Genomic DNA, 6000 nt, shown 5'->3' with positions numbered 1-6000 from the left:
GGTGTCGCGCCCCCACTGGTTGAAACTTAAAAAAAAAAAAAAAAAAAAAAACAGTTTTTTTTTTGGCCAATAATGGACTGCCACCTCACTGGGGGTCGACCCCCAGTGGGTATATGAGGCATTTTTCTTTTTTTTATTAACCTTAAGTCCTTATATTCAAACCTCACTTTCTTTTCTATCCAATTAACTTCTTTCTTTTTTTTTTTTTTTTTTTTTGAATAGAAAAGTTAACACTTAGCGTCTGTTTGGGAAGATAGGTTAAGTTGGGTTTAGGGCTATTTTAGTTTCAAAAAGATAAAATAGGCTTTTTAACCTAATAAAACAAAATATCACATTTAACTCATAATCATTACATTCTTTCTGTCACAAAAAAAAATAAAAATAAAAATAAAAAATTAAAAAGCCCTTTCCAAACGAGGCTTTTTAGCCCCAGGCTAAAATAGTTAAAAAGTCAAAAAGCCAACCCACTTTCCAAACGAATCCTTAACATAAGGAGTATTTTTTAGAGAAAATTGTTGAAAAGTCTACTCTAGTAACTGTTCAAGGCATTAGATTTAGTAGATATTTTTTTTTGTTGATAAAAGGTCCACCTTTTATAAAATAGTTTGATGAGAAATTCTTATTAGTTTTGGAGGACATTTTGTTTTCAATTTTACCGCTTAATTTATCTGTTGACTTTTTTGACTATCTATTCAAATTTATATCTATTTAAATTATTTTCAATCTGTTCAATTTTTTTTTGACTATATGTTCAAATTTATATGTATCTGTTAATTTTTTTTCCCCAATCTGTTCAAAATGTATGGATTTATCTCTCTATCTGTTCAAAATCTGTGAGTTTCTCTTACTATCTGTCTAAAATCTATAAAAAAAAATTATCTGTGAATTTTTTTATCTGCTATTTGTTCATTTTTTTTATTTGTTAAAAAATATTATTTGTTTAATTTTTTTTCCCTATCTGTTAAAAATATATGTCCAATTATTAAGGTCTACCAAAAAAAAAAGTAAGAACTTCTTCAAGCTTTTACCGTCGTAGTTCCTCATGCTCCTCCTCTATTTCTCTCAGATCGACGCTAGAGTTTTGATGCTTGACGTCGTCGTTGGGTACGACAGATCGTCTGAGAGAATAGATCTGAGAGGATCTCAGAGAATTAGAGGGGGATGGCGGCGGTGACAGAGAGAGATAGAAGACGACGACGACGGTAGCGGAGAGACATACAACGGAGGTGGTTCTTCGTTCGTAATGGCAGTCGGTAGATAGGGAAGTTGGTGTCGAACTCTGGTGGCGTTGCAAAGGCACCGGATTTGTGAGTGAGAAGTGAGAGAGAGAGAGAGAGAGAGAGAGAGAGAGAGGGGGGGAAGGGCTTGGTTTGTCCATTTTCACCACGTAAACCATATATATACACATAGGTAATATAGTCATTTTGCAAGTGCTTGTTCGTATATATAAAATATTTTAAAGTGTGAACTTTTTGAATAGAAAAAATCTAAAATTAAATTTATTATTTTTTATTGTGTCTAGGAAACGTATTACGAAAACATTTAATGCCCTTAACTACTTCTATTTGTATGGAAAATGGTTGAACATAAATAAAAGTAAATTTGGTAGTTTAACTAAGGCAGTGGCTTCCTTCTAGTCTCAGATCAGATTGAAGGATATTGTTGGGTTCGTAGGGACTCATTATGGGTCTCGTGAGGGTCCACTACGGGTCTCGTTTCGATAATTTGAATCGTTTAATATGTAAAACTTTTTGAGTATTATATGCCTGTAAAAATTATATTGATCGGATATCGATAGCTATCTCATCGGATCAGTTTTCTATCAATCGTTTATTTTTTCACTGTCTATTTTTTTTTATAAAAAACTGATTTGATCACGTAGCTATCGATATCCGATCAACGTGATGTTTTACAGACATATAGTACTTGACGAGTTCTACACATTGAATAGTTTGGATTATCAAAATGGGACTCATGGTGAGCCCCCACGAGCCCAACAGCACCCTCCCGTCAGTCTGATTTGGGAGTGGAGGGAAATCAGGCCTTTAACTATAATTTTTGTTGGACATGACAAAACTACCCTTACTTTTTATTTTATTTTTAAAAACAGATTATATTATATTAGAATAAAACATGGCTGTGTTTAAGACTACAAGGCATTTTTGCTACAAACAAAAATAATAATTCCTTAATTTGGAAGGCCATATTTCGTTATAAAATAAATTAAAAGATTATAATAATATTGATGAATGATACTATAATATTTCAACCAAAAAATAAAAATAAAAATCTATTTCTCCTTGTCACAAAAAAAAAAAAAAAAAAAAAAACCTTATTATGTTCTTAATACGTAAAAAGCAATAAAAAAATATTTAAAAACAAAAAAACAAAAGTAGGGTAAAAGGTCCAAAAAAAAACAATAAAATTAAAGAATAAAACGAAAGAAAACACAAAAGGGTATTTTGGTTCATATATAAAATAAATTTTCTTCAATTTTGACAGCTTTTAAGTTTGTACAATTTCCTATGCAACTACTCTTAGGTTCAGTTTGGTTAGGTTTAAAATGGTAGGAAGTAAAAGAAATAGAAAAATAAATAAATAAATAAATGTCGCTTTTGGTTTAATTTTAGAATTATGATTTGAAAATAAAATTGTATTTTAAATTTGTGAGTTACGGAATCATGATTTGAGAAGAGAAAATTTGTTTAATTATAAGTTTTGAAAAGAATTTTAAATAGAGTTTTGAATTTTTGAAATGAGTTTTGAAATAAGAAAAGTTGTTTAGTTATGTGTTTTGAGATCAAATGGTGCAAGAGAAACAGAGTCACTTTTATTAAACGACAAAGCAGGTTGTTTGGCAAGTTGACAGGACACACAATCTAAAGCATCAGAACTTACAGGACCTAAATGACCACTAAAAATTAAAGATTTTAAACGACCAACAGAAAGATGGCCTAAACGACAGTGCCAAAGCTGAAAAGGAGATAAAGGAGGAGCAGTGGTAGCAGTGGTAGGAGCGGTGATCTGAGAGGAATCCGGAACATGAAGATGGATGAGTTCGTAGAGACGTCCATGCTTACGGCCTATCCCAAGAGTTTGCCCCGTCCGAGGGTCCTGCACCAAACAACCAGTATGAGAAAAGGTAACAGTTAGACCACGCTCACATAATTGACTAATGGAGATAAGATTTAAAGTAAGAGTAAGCATAAGATATACATGTGATAAAGATAAGTGAGAGGTGGAAACAGAACCAACATGACTTACGGACAGAAGAGACCCATCAGCAGTATGGATAGAAGGAACATGAGGAGTAGAAGAGAGAGGAGTAAAAACAGTAGGGTCAAAGGTCATGTGATTACAACAAGCGGAGTCAAAGTACCAGGAAGTGTTACCTGCGGTGACAGACAAAGCAGTAGATGGAGGAGTACCGAAATTCTGCCAAAAATGTTGAAACATGGCTTCGACATCTGTTTGAGAGAAGACTGGAGTGGAAGGGTCTATAGGGATAGAGGAAGGTAAATCCTCTGAGGCAGCAGCAGCAGTGCGTTGAGCAGGCATTGGTTTAAACGGAGTCCCAGAACGGTGAGAGTTGCTGCGGGAAAAATGCCCGGTGGAAGGACCATTGCGAGAGGCATGGGTGGGATTACGAAAGCAATCTTGCTGGAGATGACCAGGACCAGTCTTGTTGCAAAATCGACAAAGACGAACTGGACAATTAACCAGAAGATGAGTCGATGGAAGACTGCGGTTGTGACAGTAGTTGCAAAGAGTTGACTTCTGCAGTGAAGGTGGTGAAGGAGAACTCTGACTCTGGGGAGTAGCAAGAACAGAGTCCATAGGGTGCAGATAGAGAGTACCAAACCTGGTTTCCTCGGACAGTAGTTCAGAAATTACTTGCTTAAGAGTTGGTAAAGGAGTGCGATAAAGGAGAGATGCGCGTACTGGCTCAAAACGGGGAGTGAGAGCCATGAGAAACTGAACCAAGCGATGTTGGTCACGGTAAGTAGTAAACAAGGCAACATCCTTAGTACAATCCCATGGAGGTTCAGAAAGAGCGAGCTGATCCCAAACATAATACATTTGGGAGAGGAAATCATTAATGGTCTAAGTTGTATCTTGGCGCATACGGTGAAGATGACTCAGAAGCTGATATTGGTGAGCAAGGCCAGTAGTTTGATAGCGTTCTTGTAAAAAATCCCAGATGACCTTGGCTGGAGAGGAAGCAGAGTCAAGTTGGAACCGACCAAACTGAAGACTGATGGACGTAATAGAAGTATTGCGAAGCCAAGTGATGATCTGATAGTTTTTACTATCCCAATCCTCCAGACGGTCGACATATTTGGCAGCGGATTCCGTGGTGGCAGCGGATTCCGTGGTTGCTTGGATGGGTTTGCACACATCCCCAGTGATGATGCGCCAAAGTTTCTTTCCTTTGAGGAACCCAGACATAGCTTGTGCCCATAAGACATAGGTAGTCCCGTCAAGAACAACGGAAATAGGGTGGTTAGAGGAGTCCAGGCGATCCATGAGGGAAGAGCAGTACTATCGAGGTAGAATCTGAAAAATCCGAGGTTACCAGTAAATTCAGAGGGTCAAAATCAGTGGAAAAGGAGTGAATTGACCCAAAAATATGACCAGAAGGCACTAAATTGGCCGGTCAAAGGGAGTTGACTGTGCTGGTCAACAATGTTGGTCAAACAAAGTCAAACAGGATGATGTCACGACTGCAGAGGCGCGGCGCACGTTAGCAGAGAAGGGCGCGGCGTACGATAGCAGAGGAGAACAAGCGGCGCACGAAAGCATCCAGGGCTGACGTCGGCTGACGTCAGAAACACACGGCTCACGTTAGCAGAGGAGGCCACGACGCACAATAGCACGGGACAAGTATAGGAGGCGCGTAGAGCGCGTCTGAGAACGAGGAAGCGCGTGGCTGAAAGTTCTAGCGGCGCGTGGAGGCGCGTGAAACGTTGAATGAGGATGAATCTGGTGGATTTGGATTCGTCGTGAGGAGACGAAGGGTCTGGTGTGGTCCAATCTGTAATTGAGAGAAGGACGAGATAGGCTACAATCTACCAAACAAAAAATGTGATCCAGCGGAAGAAGAGACTAGGCAAAATACCTGTGCTCTGATACCATGAAAAATATGAGAGAGTGATATTGAAAGAGCAAGTAAGCTCTATATTTCAATGTGTATTAAAAGAGTAAGAAACATCATCATGAGATACAAAACATATAAAAAGGAAAAGAGACCGAAAGCAGCCGAAAGCAGAAGAATCCTATTCTAATCCTATATCTAGCTGTGATTGCATAAATATATTTAATATATACATTATATATATACATTATATATTAACAGCTTCAAACATGAAATATCAAATATATATAACTTCAAAACAAACAAATAAATAAATTCAAACATGATTTTTTTTTTTTTTATTAAATATGAAGATCACTGAGTTTGATTCTTTAAATGGAATTATTAACCAATAGGGAATAATAGGATCAGCAGTAAGCCTCTTTGTTCAAGCATGGTGCATTTCCCGTAGAGGTCCGCTCTTCTGTGCTATGTTCAGCCCTCTAGCCACCGTTATAGTAACCATCTTTGCTTCAATATTTCTACACGAAGAGATCTATAACGGCAGGAATGATTATTAATTTTAGTATTGAATTAGATTTGTCTTTGAGCATTTTCTCGGAACAAATTCAGATCTAAAATTGGCTTTGGTTTCACTTCAGCCTCATAGGTGCTGTTTGTATGAATGTTGGATTATATGTTGTGCTATGGGGAAAAGCCAAAGACCTTGAAGAACTACCAAAGTCGCAAAATGATCAGGCAACAAATGTACAGATCTTGGTGGAAGATGAATTTTCCAAGAAGATGACTTACAATAATGATTTGGAGGAACCCTTATTGTCATGAGAAATCAGCAAAAGTTGATCATGTGAATCTGAATGAGTTAGTAAAAATACTAATATGTGTTTACACGATTTCACTTGGCT

Source organism: Camellia sinensis, chromosome 12 (assembly GCF_055761805.1).
Source record: "Camellia sinensis isolate YWXY chromosome 12, ASM5576180v1, whole genome shotgun sequence".
NCBI lineage: Eukaryota > Viridiplantae > Streptophyta > Magnoliopsida > Ericales > Theaceae > Camellia > Camellia sinensis.
Note: the sequence above shows the minus strand (reverse complement) of the source record.